The sequence below is a fragment of the Ixodes scapularis genome, unplaced genomic scaffold (assembly GCF_016920785.2).
Source record: "Ixodes scapularis isolate PalLabHiFi unplaced genomic scaffold, ASM1692078v2 PGA_scaffold5__190_contigs__length_132052651, whole genome shotgun sequence".
Classification (NCBI taxonomy): domain Eukaryota; kingdom Metazoa; phylum Arthropoda; class Arachnida; order Ixodida; family Ixodidae; genus Ixodes; species Ixodes scapularis.
The window spans coordinates 67,769,624-67,787,305 of record NW_024609880.1 but is presented as its reverse complement, the minus strand read 5'-3'; the positions used below and the strand labels follow the sequence as shown (position 1 = coordinate 67,787,305).

Here is a 17,682-nt window from a genome sequence, read left to right as displayed (position 1 = left end):
TCATCACCTTTGCTCATGAAGTGGAACTGCCAACTTTAAGAGAGTGGCAAAAACTCATAAAAAACCAGCAAAAACCATTCGTATGGACAACAGGAATGGAAGTTAGCAGCCTTTTCTTCGTTTAGTGCCCATGCTGTTCTTTTATTGACTGAGGGGGAAGTTTCAAATCATTGATTCCTTCAGTCCAGTTTACCAAACATTGCATACACTTGATGATCTAAAGCAGTTCTGTGTTTGTAGGTGAGCACTGCCCTACGGCTCCTCAGTCACTCCACGGCCACTGCCCTGCGCTTCCTGGTGGAGAATCATGGCTGGAGCACCAACTTCCTCACCACGGCTTGGTTCTTGGAACAGGTCAACAAATGGTTTGATCTTATGAGCAGCAGGCACCCAGTCCTTGCAATCAGCAGGCAAAATGAGGCCTGCTACAAGAACACCCTTGACTTTCTGGTCAAATTTAAGGATCTTTTTGTCCACCTCACTATTGGGGATGGGGCGTTCAAGCCAGTGCAGGCGGGGGTAATCCTCTCTACTAAGTCCATTCTGGACCTGCAGCAAAGTCTCATTGAGAGACATTCTTTTTCATTTGTGCTCACATCCAGATTCACGCAGGACTGCCATGAAAACTTGTTTTCGGTAGTGCGACAGGGCAACCCTATCACAACTTCTTGGAGTTTAAGATGACCTTGAAAATCATCACACACTCGCAGTACCTGAAGGCGTCCAAGGCAGGGTCCTACGAACTGGACGATGCCTCCTTTTACCTGGCTGACCTCGCAGACTTGGATGTACAACCTGCTGTGCCCACCGACATTTTACTTGAGGAGGTAGAACTCACCATGTCACAACCTGAGGAGGATAGCTTTGACTATTACGCGGGTATGTGGTACGAAGAGTTGTAAAAAATAATGCTACATGTGACACGTGTGCTGCAGCTGTTCGAGTCCCCATGGCACCTGCAAATAGCCTCCTCAGGCTAAAGAGTTATGTCCCTGACGCTCTGACCTGCCACTCTGAAGCTGCACGCGCCCTCTTCACAATTTGTGAAAGTGTCTTTCGCAGCCTCATTGCGGATTTGATGCATGCACGGGGCATCCTGGACGGCCTATCGGCGAGGATGGCTGCAGAGAGCCAATGTGTTCAGCTGCCCAACTGCCATGAAATCAAAATGAAGCTCATCAGGCGATTCTGCCATGCACGGCTGCAACTGTTCCTGCGGGAAAAAAGTCGCGAGTTGGCGGCTGGGGCAGCTGAACGCAGGGACTTCGGCAGTCGATGGCAGGACCTCGGAGAACTAATTAGTGTTTTAGATTGCCTTAGTTGATGAAACTGGTGTCCCGTTCTCATTTTTTTTTTTTTTACTTTGCTTTCTTCTTTGTGTTAAGGGCAGCTTTCAATTTTTGCGTTCCTTGTTTACCGAGGCACTTCTGAATTTTTTTTACTCTTGCAACGGTTGTTAGTGCGAGGCCCTTTTTCTTGTGATCTCCATGTAAGCCTACGTGAAGCTTCTGCATTTTTTTTTTATGCTTGCAACACATGTTTGTGGGAAGTTTCTTGTGCTGTGCTTGTAAGCATCTGTAATTTTTTTATGCTTGCTACGGGTCTGTGAGAAGCCCATTTTCTTGTGCTGTGCCTGAGGCCTCTGAATTTTTTTACGCTTGCTATGGGTCTTTGTGGAACGCTTTTTTTCTTAGGCTCTGCCTGTAAACCTGTGTGAGGCCTCTGAATTTTTTTTACGCTTACTAGAGATGTTTGTGGGAAGCTCTTTTTCTTATGCTCTACGTGCAAGCCTGCATGAGGCCTCTGGATTTTTTTCATGCTTGCTTCAGATGTTTGTGGGAATCCTTTCTTTTTCTTGTGCTCTGCGTGTAAGTTTGCGTGAAGCATCTAAATTTTTTTCACACTTTCTTCAGCTCTTTCTGGGAAGCTTGCTTTTTCTTATGCTCTGCATGTAAGCCTGAGTGAAGTCCCAGAATATTCTTTTTCTTTTACGCTTGCTTCAGATGTTTGTGGGAAGCTTTTCTTTTTATTGTGCTCTGTGCGTATGGCTGCATGAAGCCCCTGAATTTTTTTACGCTTGCTACGGTTCTTTGTGGGGAGCACTTTTTCTTCTGCTCTGCGTGTAGGCCTATGTGAAGCTTTCGCTGTCATGCAAACTTGCTCTTCTGTATCATGTTTTTTTTTTTCTTGTCCTCCTTCTTGTGCTGTGCACTGCTTATGTTTCACTCATCCCTTTTTGCTTCATGTGGATGTTTGTAGCCTACACTTTCCTTCCTGGTGTCTTGCATGAAAGCCTATGCAGAGACTTCCTGCCCATGTTAGCTTGTCTTTTCCCCTGTCATTCTTCTGTTCACTTTCCTCGTGTCATTCGCATACCTCGAAATATGCACTCTCTCTGTATCCTCAAGTTTATCACTTCTGCACTTGCTTAAGACATTTGCAAGCCATCCCTTTACTTCATGAGCTTTCCATGTGAGCCTTCACCGTGCAGCACCTTTACGCTTCTGGGAGCCTATGCTTTGCCTCCGACCCTTTTGGTTTATCCACTTGCCTATTTTAATTTTGCAGTTTCTGTGTTTTTTCTTGCAGAGGCACGAGACCCATGTCCCCTCCATGGTCATCGGTTGCAGCTTTTGGGTCTGTCTCATTTTATTTCATTGTAGTTGCAGACTTAATTATTGTTAGGTATCTGTGTGTTAGTTTGTTTGCAGTAGACCTAACTGCCGCCATTTCCTTTCCGTGAGTTAGTTTTTGTCAGACGCTCGTACTCAGTGTAACAGGTGCAAGGGCTGGGTTTTGTTGCTGTGTCCAGGATGTTGCAAGGAGACTGCTGGCCAATGGACTTCTTCCAAAACCGACGCGCCCCGTTGCGGCGAAATACCATGCAGTGCATTCTGGGAACTAGTTGGCCACTCAGTTTCGGTTTCGACTGAGCAGATTCATCTCGTGCTATCACGCCGCGACCGAACGCACTGCTTGCAATTGCGATTATCTGACTTTTTTACGAATGTACAATATACTCATTCTCGAGCGATAGAAAACGAAGGCCGGGGCACTTTTTTTGGTTCCCGAAACACCGGATATTTGAGTGCGTATGCAAACGTAGTAGGACGTGGCTTATTCACATCATCTTTGAGTTCAATTTCAATAATCCCGTCTAGTACCATTGAACTACAAGTGAAATTCGGTCACCTGGAGCATTACACATATTTTGTTTGCCAAATGTCCGCTTCTTGTTACTTCATTGGGCGAAAAGCAAGCCGCATCTTCACAGGAGTATCAAAGTTGAGCCCAGCGTTGACGCGTAAACTTTTAAGGAAATGCAATAAATTCGACCTCACTACTGCACCAAAGTTACTATGATGTCTTCCTCGTGTCATCATATATCTCCCACTCAAATTTTATGCTGATAGACAATTAAGTTTTCGCAAACGCAGAGATGGGCTAGCTACAACGGAGGCCCTAACAAGCGTCCCCTACTCCTCGCTAAGCCTTTTTGGACGAGCTTTTACTGACGCCCAAGATCTGTGCCTGAACGGTGTGTCCGAAATTATCGCAACATACTCAGGCAGGAAGAAAGCTAACACATGACAAATATTATGGCCATTAGCAACCGTCAAATGCACTTTGAAAAATTTCGTTCGTTTGGCGCACCGCATAGGGGTTCATACCCGTCCGGCGTACTTCTGGCGAATGGTGCAACATTTTTCACACAAGTGCTCGACTTTTGCTTTCTTAAAACGGTCTGTATGCGCGAATGTGCCTATACGATTGCAGGATAACTTTACGTGCATACGCGATGTTGAATATTAGTATAATGCAAGTGGGTGGGGACTTCACTTCGTGCAGTGCTGCGGGTCAGTACAGATAAGAGATAAGAAGCTTTTCAGTGGCACCTCCGAGTTTTACTTCGCATACACAGGCGTATTAAGAAAACAGTAATTGCAAAAAGTAGTATTTCTTCTATGGACGCACGAAACGAACAAACTTCCTGATCAACAACATATAATGTAAAGGCGCGAGCTTTATGTATGCATACTTATTGGTTGCTACAGCCTGTTGATTCGTACATAAGCAAGATCCCCGAGCTTCGCAGCGTCGAGATTCCCAGCACTGGCTCGTCCAGATACCTCGAAACGTTAACAAAAAGGCTCAAGTACAAAAATAGAACAAGCATGTGTTAAGAGAAGCTATATACGTCTCGGGCTTGTGCTAAAGCTTCGCCATTTAGGTAAGTTTATAGACCACAAATGACGCTCTCGGGACCAGAAAACATGAGATAATGGCCGTTTATAGTCCACGCTCTGTGTGTAATCTCTGGTCGACGTGTCGATCGAAACCGAAACCATGCCACTCTCCTCCCTGGCCAACTAGTTCCCAGAGTGCAACGCGCGCCGTGTTGCATGCAGGGCTTTATGGAAGTAGTCTGTTGTGTGCATGCATCAAGAATAGTTGTGTGTCAGAAGTTCCTTTATTTCCTTGTTTTTTGACTCCATACAGACCAATGTTGAAATTGTTGGTGGCTGCTTCATCCATGGAGTGCAAGGATCATACCTATTTGTTTATTAGGGAATAATTGACATGGCCGTGTTATACATGTTTGTTACATGGTCACTGGAAAGTGTGGGAAAAGAGAGAAAGCCCATGGCCGTTGCACAGGGAAGCCCCCAGAAACACTGACCCCTGGTGGTGGCATGATCCAACACTTTGCCGCACAAACTAAAGGTTCATCTTGGTTGGTGTCCCCCGTGCCTGAGTGGGGCATCCTTGCACTGCTTAAAATGCCTGCTCAGTTCCTGGTCCATAGCCTGGTTTTTTCACTTGTTAACTGCCAATCAAGTTAGTGCCCAGTGGTAATTTCATCATCTGACTAAAAATGAGTTGAGTTAAAGCGTCTGGGGCACAACTGGCCCAGGTGGTGCTTCATTGTGCCATGGTGGATTTTACCAAAGTCATGCAGTTTTCGACAACCTGGAAGATCTTGGTCCCCATTGTTCTACAGCTCCCATGTTTCTTTCAAAAACAGGGCTGCTTTCTTTAAGCTTGCTAGGTCTTTCCAGGTCTACCTTTGGCTCCTGGGTCTCAGTGATGAGGTCCAAGCAGCAAACTCTAGGACAAAAGTTGAACACGAGCTCTGTTGGAGATTGTCCTCCTGTGGTAGGCGGTGTGCGACAGTACACAAGGAGCCATCTTGGCAAGTATGCGTCCAAAGAACCACCCGAGAGTTTCTTTAGACTGTCCTTGATCGTTCTGACAGCTCTCTCGTGAAGTCTGTTTGACTGTGGATAGTTAGGTGCAGTCCTTAGGTGGCCAATTCCATTCTGAGTAATGAAGTCGGTAAACAGCGTGCCGGGGAGTGGTGTTCCATTATTGGACACCAAGCAAACAGGAAGTCCTAACCAGGCGACCGTGTTCCTCAGATATTCGACTGTTGCAGTGGAGTTGGCTGGCTGCTGATGCCAGTGGTTTCTTTCAATCTTGGTAGCTGTTTACCACAATTAGCACCGTTTTACCTTCGATAGGTGCAGTGCAGTCCATGTAAATTCTTGTCCATGGAGCCGTGGGTTCTGGCCAAGCTTGTGGCTCTGCTTCTGGTGGCATTAATGCAGCCTGTTGGCATATTGTTCAAGGTTGTACGGCATCAACCATTGCCTTACCTCATTGCGTTGATACCCATGCGTGTGTCATGGAATTCTTGGAAGAAGGTTAACCTCCTATGGGCCTTTTGACTCCGTGGATGTTGTGTGACGACACTGGTCCAACTGCCTCTGGAGGTGTGGCACATTCAGGATCAGTTCCTCAGTGTGGTTGCCATACACCAGGAGCCTGACGCAGCAGTGTCTGCTTTGCCTTGTTAAAGTCGTCGTCTTCCTTTAATACACACCTCTATTTCACATTTTTCCGGAGCAGGTGGTTGAATGGAGCCAATAGCTGAAACATTTGAGGCAGGCAGCTTGCATGCTATAGATGATGAATCCTGAGAAATAACAAAGTGCATCGCAATTCCATGGAGCAGGAACCTTCAGGTTGGCTTTCAGCTTGTTGAGATAGGTAGGTAAGTCTATCTACCTAGTGATCGAGCTGAACGACTGACTTGCTTGCATCCAAGCTCGCAGGAAAGTCCTCAGAAGTACTGGCCCTCTGGTAGCCGGACCCATCAGTGACATTGCCTTTATCTTTCGTAATTAGGTGAAAGCTTGGTAACTTACTCGGGTGGACGAATATCAGATTTCTGTCATTTCACATCATTCATGCTATCTAATTAATTAATTTGATGTTTTTTTGAGTGTCCAAATTGTGAAAATATTTTGAACTTTTCCATGGTATATACTGGTAGTTTAGTGGCTGGATATTAAAACTGAATGTGTGACAAATGTTAGAAAGAAGGTCCTGTCGGTGCCCATGCAAACGACCAGGGGCGGATCCAGACCTCCATTTTAGGGGGGGCGGTTCCTCGATGTAAAACGGCGGGGAGGGAGTGTTTATATTTTTTGTAGAGTTATCGTTTTTACTAAACTCTGTTAACATAATATAGATCTTGAGAGCTTTTGTATCGGTTTACCTGTCGGGGATGAACTCTTTGAATTAAAACCTCTCGGGTGACCACGCTAGAGGCAAGTATCTCGAAAATTGTGGTGGCACTATCCTTTCTGGAACTTGGGTTTCAGACCGACACTACGTGAGCAGTCGATTTAGGGAAGCTTAAAGACATTGCCTTGGCAGACATTCTGGTTGGAGCTAGTGCTTAACTGCTGCGGCAACGGGAAGAGCGGCTTAAATCAATGGAGCGAGTACGTTGCAAACAAGCGACAAAAATGGCCCGGCGGCTTCAACGCTGCTCGCGGCGTCAAAACACTGTTGACGCAGCGAGCGAAACGAACGCTGCCATGGAAGTTCGTCGGTTGTTCGCCGTATATTTGGAATGTTCAGAGCGCAGCACATGCGGCATTGCCAACCCAAACTCGTGTTTTCACGTGTTCTGGATGCAACTCGAGAGAACGAAAGCGAATAATTCTTGAATATTTTTGAAAGCATGTTGCAGTTCGGCAACTATAACCTTTGAACTTAGACAAGACCTTAAACCAGCAATGGATCCTTCAAAATTATATTCAATTGCACTTCGTCTGGATATTTTCTGTATCAAAGGAACACTTACTTGTTTCTGGATAGTTAGCTCATTTGTCAGGGTCGAGAGGACAGGTGCAGAGATATGATAGGGCAGAGCGGTTGTAAGGTCGGCGAATCTCAACTGGGCTAAAGGCCGATCACGACTGCAGCATGGATGTTTGGGGGTCGGTGTTCACCCGAAGGGGCACAGGCACTCTCTATTTAATTTATGTATAGTCGGATCTTTGAAAAGGCTCGTTTTCCCCAAGTCCCTTAGGTAGGGAATTCGAAGCCGCAGTCGGAAACCAGCAAGCCCCGCCTCTGTTCCATTAGACACACACATATTCGCTCCTGCAAAGCCGGGCGAAAGCTCTGCCGTCAATCCACAGGAGCCGCGTTTAACTCGAAAAGTAAAGACGGCGCCAAGGGGAGACAAGGGGTAGCGGGCGCCTTTCCTAAAATATGTCCCGCCACCCTAAGTTGAAACGGCATTGTATACAAATAAATGCCTACGGCGTCGGCTTGAGGACCCCGTGTAAGCTAGGGTGCCTTCATGAGCGCACATGAAGGCTCCCTAGCGTAAGCAGCCTCCAGCCTTTAGAGTGCTCGTACCGTTTATCTTTCTTTTATTAGCTTCCCGCCACGAGAAGTCGTACCGCAGGCAGTATGAAGCCCATTAGAGAAAACATCTCCCCCTTCTGGCACTCGTCGGCTTCTTTCTGTATTCCGTGCTGCGGCCTATCCTCAGTGAGGGATGGAGGCGAGGATGAAAGCGGGCTTATGTTTAAGCCAAGGTCGTGGGGAAGTCCGGAGCGTCTTCAGGAGAAGCTCAGACCCAGACTACACTGTAGCCAGAGCATTTGCTTCCTCTCTCAGTTGAGAAGAAAAGCAATTGGTCACCTGGTTGTACAAACTGTATCCTGCGTCGCGATTGCTTACGTTTTTTCTTCGAGCTGACGAAGAACCCCGGGGGGAGGGGGGGGGGGGGGGGGGGGGGCCTGGCGAGGCGTTTGGGGGGGCGATCACCCCCACCGCCCCCCCCCCCCCTTGGATCCGCCACTGCAAACGACACCGCTATTTTAGAACCCCATAAATTGCCGGAGCAGTATAGAAAGAGAGAAGAGTGCAATTTATTAGAAAAGAAAGAAGGGGTCCACCGTGCACATCGGTACTGGTTTGGTGATTGGATGAGTCAATTCAGGGACGTTCAGTGCTTGTATGAAGGCTTCCTAGAGGCCGTTTCATTCACATAACGTGATCCTTCCAAGAAAAAAACGAGTAAACTGACCTTGTAGTATTTTTCTTTGTTGTTGAATTCATTCATTCCAGATCTCAGTTTAGTTGGTTAAATTATTCATATCCTTTTCACTAAAAGTCTCTATATAGCAGCACGTGTCGGTATCATTCTATGAAGTCTGTTCGTAGACGATAGCGTGGCACCTCAACAGGACCCCGTTGAGCAAAATGACTGATCTTGTTGAGGCGAATGAAGTGCCTCATGAACGAAGGCAACAGTGAGAGTGAGAGACGCACCCACTCACGAATGTTTAAGTCCTCACAAAGGAAAATGTGTCTAACGAATTTAGCAACGTTTCTATTAGAGCCCCGTCTGTCTTCACTGACGTACTCAGCAACTCTGGGCATTTCCGTGCCCAGCGCCAGTGCTCACTATTAATAAAACGCAGTCTTAAAATGTTTGAGTCGTGTATACGCTCTGTGCAGGATTATCTCTCTAGAAATTATTAACTATACGAGAAGGGCGCGAACTTCTGTCGCGATGAACAAAGAAGGTAGTGCTCCTCGGCCAGACTAGTAACTCTAGCGCGACTAACATCACCGACATAAAAAAAAAAACTAGCTTTTTAGCAACCTAGGTTTTTCAAAAAGGTTGTTTACGTTAAAACGTAGAAAACACAATCAGCAGGCCGTGTTTGGCTCGCCTCCGAGCAGCGGTTGCTGATGTTAGCTTGGAGAGACTATGCTGAGCTGTCGATGAGAAAGCTGTCGTAAAATTTCCAAAAATATATATTTATTATTGGCGCAGTTGGTTCTGTAATTGTTTACTCAGACTTCTTTTCGAGCGTGTTCTAAGAGCCATGTTAACAGGTAAAAAGAAAACTAAAAAGTTATACTTCTCTTATTTGTTTGCAGCACAGTCAACAAGCTGCAAAGAGCAGCATGAACAAAATGAACCGGAAAAGATGTCCAGCCACCAGCAAGCTGACGACTGCGCCACTTCACCATGCTGTACCACGACGCCAAATTGTGTGCCATCGCCAAGCTGTGCCACGACGCCAAGCCACATCGCTGATGCACCAGATGAGCCTCCGAGATTTTGCTCAACGCTTTCCACCAACCAGAACCAAATGTCTGACGACGACCCGTCGTTGCCAATGCCGACTAACGACCTGGACAAGCAAGCCAGGCAAGCATGGGGTCCTTTTCAGCCTCATCTGAGCAGCTATGCCCAAACAGAAACGAATAATCGAAAGCGCAGCTTTTGTGAACACTGGTTTGCAAAGTTCAGCTGGCTTGAATACAGTCCAGCAAAAGATGCAGCCTTTTGCTTTTGTTGTCGGGCGTTTCCGCCGGGCAGTGGTACCAAAGCACATTTAGACCCATCCTTTGTTTCAACTGGGTTTCGAACTTGGAAGAAAGCGATAGAAAGGTTTAATCAGCATGAAAGGTCTGAGGGCCATCTTAACAGTGTTGTGTCATGGAATTGCTCCAAAGCAAACAGATCGATTGCTTCAATGCTGGATGAAAGCTTTGAACGACGAGCGTCTCAAGTTGAAGAAAAACGAAAACAAAATCGTGAGGTGCTAAAGCGCCTTACTGACATCATTGTTCTTCTCTCAAAGGGAGGAAGGCCATTCAGAGGGCACAGTGAAAATAAGGAAAGCGCAGAGCAAGGTCTATATTTAGAGATAGTTAATATCTTAAAGAAGTACGACCCCGTTTTGCGGGGCCACTTAGAGTCAGGCCTAAAGAACGCCTCCTACATCAGCAACAGAATACAAAATGACATCCTAGAGTCACTGCATGCAGCCATTTTTTCTTCGATTGTCCACCGCATAGAAGGTAAAACAGTCTCGCTCATGTGCGACGAAACAAGTGACTGCAGTCATCATGAACAGCTCTCTGTTGTTATTAGGTACTTCTGCGAAATTAAGAACAGGCCTGTGGAGGTCTTCCTTACTCTCGACAGGCTTAAAAATTTAGACAGCGACTCTGTGTTTTCCACATTGCAAGCAGTTCTCAACACCATCAATGTTTCCTGGAATTCTGTGAGTTCCGTCTGCTTTGACGGGGCTTGTACTATGTCAGGGCACGTTGCTGGCGTTCAAGCAAAGTGCAAAGAGCAGAACAACAAGCTCGTCTACGTTCACTGCTATGCCCACAGCTTAAACCTGGTGCTTGTCGATGCATGCTTGTCTTGAGCAGAAAACAGAATGATGTTTGATTTCTTTGGCGTTGTGCAACTTGCGTACAACTTTATTGAAAACAGTGTTGTGCGCCATGCTGTTTTTGAGCGAATTTTCCAAACTGTCGGCACACAGCTGAAAACTTTGAAGTCTTTGTCTACAACCAGATGGGCATGTCGTGCTGAAGCAGTAAAGGCCAGTTCGCTGTGAGAGCTACAGCGAACTGTCGAGTGCAGTAAGAACGATTGTGGACTCCACAAAGCACCCGGAGACAAAAGCAAAAGGCAAAGGACTCCTTTCCCAGGTGATGAGCTTTGACTTTGTCTGCAGCATGGAAATAGCTCACCCTATTCTACAGCTTATTTTGAAGGTTAGCCGAGCTCTTCAGGACCCTAAAATTAACCTTACCACTGCACTCAATGAAGTCAGGCATCTGCAAAAAGCGCTGCGAGAGATGAGGCAAGATGGGACAGTCTTTAAAAAGATGTTTGCAGAAGCTTCTTCGATCTGCGAGATGAATGAAATCGAGATTCCCGAAGTTCGAAGAAGAAAGGTATCGAAGCGATTTGACCAAAACTGGGCGAATGAATGTTTCTATGCGACAAAAAAGGAGGAATTTCGTGTCGGTGTTTTCTTTCCGATGCTTGACTCCTGTGTTCGAGGGATCGAGGAAAGGTTCACACAAGAAACTTTTGAGCTTGTGTGTGCTCTCCAGAACCTTTTGGGCCTCTCTGTGAGCGAACAAACAAATATCTCTTATTTGTAGCTTTTTGAGGTAGATCCCGACAGCTTGGGTGCTGATATGCAACTCCTGAAGTCCCGAACCAGCGACGAAAAAACAAACAGCATGACCGCCTATGACTGGCTGGATTCACTCAAAGAAAATGGGTTGGACAAGTCAGTATTCAAGGACTTTTCTCGCGCTCTTCAACTTTTTTCCACGATTCCTGTAACCAGTTGCTCGTGCGAAAGGACATTTTCGAAGCTCGCACATGTAAAGACCAAGTTAAGATCCATGATGTCGCAGGAACGGTTTCGTTGGCTGATGCTGCCCTTTGTGGAGCAGGACCTAGCAACATCCATCAGTTTTGATAATATCTTAAAGCATTTTACGACTAAAACGCGCAAACTTTTGTTATGAATGTGTTTTAATTTCGCAGGATATGCTCTCGCATTAACCTACAATGTCGCATAATTCTACTTTATCCTTAATTGGTTGACAGCCGGCGGAAGAGGGTGCTTTACAGCCGATTCCGTCCGAACTAAGGTTCGCCTCTCACACCGATACTATTTTTGCACAGCTCAGCTTGAATAGTACTTTTGTATAGTGTAGTTAATTTTACTGTGTGTTACTGTTTTCATTTGCACCAGCCCTGTTGTTGTGTTGTGTTAATTTTTTTTTAGAGTACCGTTTGTGAACTGAAATTGTGTATCGTCTGAGCCCTCTTGTGATTCATTTTCTTTCTGTGTTTTGTGATGGCGCTTGTGCCCTACGAGTGCAAGCTGTGGTTTCTTTATCATGGGGGTCTCCACTTTTGTTTGGCAATAAATCGTTTTTGTTGTTAGAAAAGTTATCTCATCTTCTTATTTCTCCCACACTTCAAAGCGCATGTAAGTCCACTTTCACGCAGAGCACTCGCAAATCCAATTACTGCGGTCTACGAGGATATGGATATGATGACACGTAACAGTGGCAAGTATGACGTTTTGTGGCATTACGTCATGTTCGGTGTCACAGCTCAGATTTAATTTTTAGGTTCAAACATATTTCAAGCCTTATCATTCTCCGGGCCCCATTCGTAAACCGCAATAATTAGACTTCCAAGTAATCTGCGGGAAAGTAAACTGAAAGGTAGTTTTATAGTGACACTGAAGTAAACTTGGAAGTCATATTTCGCGGTTAAAATATGGTGTTCTAGTGCACTCCTACTAGGGTACACTAGAACACCTTACCCCCAGAGCCTTACCCCTACGGCGTAAGGGTCTCGGTGAGACGGGTGTGAGGGGGGGGGGGGGGGGCACTGCAGTGAATTTGGCCCCCCCTATAGGAGGACCCTGTGCACGCCTATGATCTTGCAGTATGCTTTGCATGTTATATTTCTCAATTTAGAAATGATTAAGTCTTGATATATTGATTGTAACATGTCATAGCATCAGTAAACCTAAGATGCAAGGGGACAGAGAGGAGATAAAAAAAAAAGAGGGACAACACACACACCATCCCGTTCAGTGTTGTCACTCTTTTTTTTTGTGTCTTCTCCTTTCGGTCTTCCTGCGCCTAAGATTTAGTAATGTTTGAAATTCACGGTCTTGTCTGTGCCGTGATATGTTACAATGTCTGCTATGTTACAAGTCAAGAGAGATGCCTAAATAGTTGCCATAGCACCCTATTTATAATGGCATGCAATAGCGTTTTAAATGTGTGGGATGTGTATGGGGGGGGGGGGTATGTTGCCATGACGAAAATTGTATAAATTATAGGAGGCATGTTGTCTCTAAAATGTTGTGTTTTATAAACTTTACTATAACTTACCTGATGCAGCATAAAATGCCCCAAGTTAACTTCTTTGCCTTCCTTTCTGCACTTCCTTCTTCCTTCTAATGCAGCAGTAGTCACTACTAACCATTCATGTTTTTAACTTTCCGTGACGCATAACACATCATTTCGATGCATTTCTACTACCCGCCATTGTGATAGGCAAAATATTTGCCTTACTTTTTTATCTCTGCCATTCCATGTGCCATAAAATGATGAGCATGTGCTCATATCGCAATAGGTGTCCACCCCACTTTTGAAAATTTAAAAAGCGATTAAGAACATATCAAGCACCCAGGCCAGTAAACTTCTGAATGTATTGAATAAAACAAGGTGCTCCTCCGCATCAACCACATTTCCCAGTGCGCTGGTGCAGAGCGGTGAAGCTTTCCATGCTCACTCCGGTAAGAAGCAATGAAGCTTCACATGAGAGTGCCAGCACAAAGCTGGCTGGATGCAAGCGGTGCTACTGCTTTAAGAAAATAGGGGTCCCACCAGACTACAACACTGCTCCTGCACCGTTCTGACTTTCAGCGCTGGAACCTGCAAAGTGCCCATCCCATATTTTTTACAATTATCTCCAACCATTTGATGAGCGCTTTCTCAATATTTTACGGCACATAGCTTCTGGTAGGAATGCCAGTTTCTTTGTCTTAAACACCAGCTGGTGGAGTACCTGCGAAACTCTTGAAAACCCATTGACAAACTTGGGGATTATGATTCTAACCCATTGTTCATAAAGCGATTGTGGTAAGATTTGTTTGTTATGCCAAGAGCACAATAACACTGACCTTGGGAAGCTGTTTTTAACCACATTTTGATATCATACATGCATAACATGCCATTTACTGCAAAATTAACAGGACACCTGAGCATGGTAAGTTATCTTGAGTATTTATCATTCTTCTGTTCTTTTCGGGATGAGTTTTGAGTGGAGTCCCCTTGCTTGAATGGGAACAATATAAGGCTTAAAATTTCACTGTTAATTATTTTCAGTAATTTTTAATACATTTTAAATAAACTTTTTATTACTAATGAAAGACACAGGACTTGTTTATACTAACACTTCTTTTTACTGTAGGCTGCAAGTCTGCAAGCAAATATCAAAACTTGCCAATTTTAAATTAAGGAGTGCACAAATCATTCTTCTCTAAGAAGCTTAAAGGCTTTACTGAAGATTGGTACTCGGATAACTGACACTGCCTCACACTCTTTATAATAAAATGTCATGCTTTTGCTTTAACATTTGTGGTACACTGTTTCCCCTCTAATGTGTGGTACATGCCTTAATGCTTTCTGTAACTCTAATGGGATGTCTGGATCACCAAGTGGAGAAAGGTAATGTGCTCCAAAATTTATGAAGGGGCAATAGGCTCTCAGGATTTATTGTTAAAGGTTTGCCGTTTGTCACCAGATTTAAAAAAAAAAAAAGTGTGCACAAGAAGTTGCGCCTATAATGGTAGAAGAGTGGCGTAGTAATTCCGTAAGCACAATAATTAGGAGGTGCATCCACCAAGGACACGCTGTCGATATAATTGAGCATCCAAAACAACAGTGTTATTCTTCTATGTATCATCATTGGTGCAATTTCCTGCACTCTTTCCAGTGCGCCATTTGACCGTTAACCAACAAAGTTGCTCTGCTCTCTCTGAAAGCATATTTTATACCTTTTGTGAGTGACTCTCGAAATAAATTTGCATACTGGTAGCTGTGTGTGTTTCGTTTTATGTACCACCACATTATAATTCGTTGGGAGTAGTTTATAATAGACTCCGTGACTAATGAAAGAGAAGTTTAGGCATACTAAGATGTGATTCTCGGTATAGTGGGCATACCTCTGTAATGCAGATTTTTTTTTTGTTAAAGCCAGGAGTGCAAGTTTTATGGAGGTGCTAATAAAACATTTGGCACGATGCATGTGTTGCTGAAAAATTATTGGCCCATTCACCTCGTTTTGACAGAAGGTAAATAAAAAATAATCACGCTGACGCACTGCCAGCACATCGAAGCAAAAGTTTTGCAGCAGGTGAGTAAGGCACAGGCACAAAAAAGGTACGTGGACACAAAACTTTGTGCACATGCCTGTGTGCCCAAACATAACTTTACATTTTAGCTCTGATATGGAAGGATTTATGCTCCGCTCATGTAAAAAGGTACTTCGCCAATTGTCTTTTTACTTGATTGCAAACAATGAGCTACAACAGCCTTTTTTTAGAAAAAATCTGAAGGGTGCAGGCGAGCTGGTGAATATTAACCATGTTGAATTAACCCGAGACTGGGGTAGAGAAGAAACATCAAAACGTAGAAGGGACAGAAAATAGACAGGACGACGTCTCAAACTCAGCTAACTCGTTTATTTAGTCCACCTCCTAATATAGTCTCAATCTCAAAGTCATCTCCACCAACACGAAAGGACGAATTCGATACAGATCAAGCGCCACAGCCTTCATCACACAATGCAAGAATGTTGACAACGTTTACAGGTCGACGCGATAAGGCAACATCCATCCACCCTCAAACTTGAACAGAAGTATGAACTGTGTATAGAATAGTAGTAGTGGAAGAGATCCTTTTGTTCAAGTTTGAGGGTGGATGGATGTTGCCTTATCGCGTTGACCTGTAAACGTTGTCAACGTTCTTGCATTGTGCGATGAAGGCTGTGGCGCTTGATCTGTATAGATTTCGTCCTTTTGTGTTGGTGGAGATGACCTTGAGATTGAGACTATATAAGGAGGTGGACTAAATAAATAAGTTACGTGAGTTTGAGACGTCGTCCTGTCTAGTTTCTGTCCCTTCTACGTCTTGATGTTTCTTCTCTACCCGTCTCAGGTTAATTAAACATAGCCTTTTTTTGCTTCTTTGCCACATATCTTCCTGTTTTTGAAGTTATGGTTAAGAGTAGGACTGGAATACGAAGTTTCAGTCCCAAACTCTCTACTCTGGAGATCGCTTGTGAAAATCGCAACAGTACCAAAAAGCCAGATTGAGTGGTGTAGCTCGTAGAGCCTGGGATGGTACTCATTTGACCGCATAGGTAACTGCAGACAAGAAATACACCCAACTAAATGTGATGGGACTGTTTTTATTACAGCAACAAAGTGAGATACATTTTCCAGTGCTCGCTTCACCTATAAGTATCTCTTGCTGTAATTAAACTTGTAACCAATCCAGTGCAAACACACTATGACAGCCACCTGGTTCGGGCCTTCGGCCTGTATACATGCTCTACCCCCGTCTCTCGTGAGCAAAAGAAATGACATTTCAAATTAACTGATGTCGCCCAGATGAAGTAGTGGTTCGAAAATATTGACTGACACTCAGCTTCCTCTATGCACTGGTCCAAATGAGAGTTGTCTTTGTCCTAAACGATCGAGTGACTTTATATGACGCGAATTTGGTGTAAAAGGCAACCTCCACTGGACAAAACCGCAACACCCGGGGAGCTTCATCTCAATCTAGCTTCTTTACTCCCGGTGTGGTAGCGGAGTCTGCTAAGCATACTTCCGGGGCAGAAATTATTAAAGTGGTAGAGAAATTTCAATCAAACAAGCCGCTTGTGTAGCTCAGAGGTGTAGCTTCTTTTCCGGCGCCGCTCATCGGGGCTCTGATCGATGCATCAACCACTTCGGTCCACGACGAACACTCTAGCAGCGCAGGTGGGTACAAAAGCGAGGTGCTCGCCCTCGCAGGATAGCATGATACCGCTAGCTTCCGCCGGTTGCGAGTTGCTTTTCACTACGCACTCCGACACCGGGCGGGATGTACTACAGTCCACTCTGGTGCAGAATATAAATTCTGGTAGTACATGCAGCTTGTAAGCAAGGCGCTGCACAGAGCCGTTAGGTGACAGCGGAAATCCCGATGCCTTCTCTCTTCGATTAGGTTGGCGCTCACTCACCTGTTATTGACAAAAAAGGAAGTCTAATTTCCACGGAAGAGAGACTACCGTCTCGATTATGGGAACGTTTCTATCAGTTTGTTCGTAGCCTCAGTCACGCCGCACTCAATCGGCGACCACCGTTGCTCTGTCGCCGGTTGTGTCACCGACCGCTACCGGCTACACCGACCTATGACACCGACTGAACCCAGACTGAACGCTTCACTTACACGCCTTCAATGTCGTTTTCAATGTTGTGACGTAACGGTTTGCTGATTGGTGCAAATGGCTTACATAAAGTTCAAGCTATAACCGCTTGGGGAATAATTGGCACTGGCGGCGGCCCTTGCGCCTCCCAATGGCCCAACTCTCCCAATATACGGCTCTGCTGGCTCTTGCACAAGTGCGCGTCTCGGCGCATTTTAGGAGCGCAAAATTCGCATTACGCGTGCGGCAAGCGTGCTTCCTTGATGACGCAGATGAGCTTCTAACGCTGACACCGCACTTACGCGGCACGCACAAACTTGGTTATGTCTGCGGCTCCGCACGCAGGAGACTGCATCACTTTGGCTAGGTTCCAGATCTTACTCGAGTTGATCCGAGTTACTCCCGCGGAGTGTATGACGCGACAACACAGACAGAGAGACGCAGCAAGCAAGTGGGTTTTTGAACGCCATGCTATGGTGCGGCACACTGTTAGCGCGAACACAACTTCGGAGAGTTTGTGCATCTTACTT

The 17,682-nt window shown here is 45.2% G+C and overlaps 1 long non-coding RNA gene across 1 annotated transcript; it reads left to right on the top strand.

Annotated features, from left to right (window-relative positions):
• The first annotated feature begins 341 nt into the window (after positions 1-341).
• On the top strand, positions 342-9,485 carry LOC121838079. The gene is made up of 3 exons (XR_006078418.1): positions 342-354; positions 2,590-2,637; positions 9,259-9,485. It is a non-coding gene; the product is annotated as an uncharacterized LOC121838079 (long non-coding RNA).
• The last annotated feature ends 8,197 nt before the right edge of the window (positions 9,486-17,682 follow it).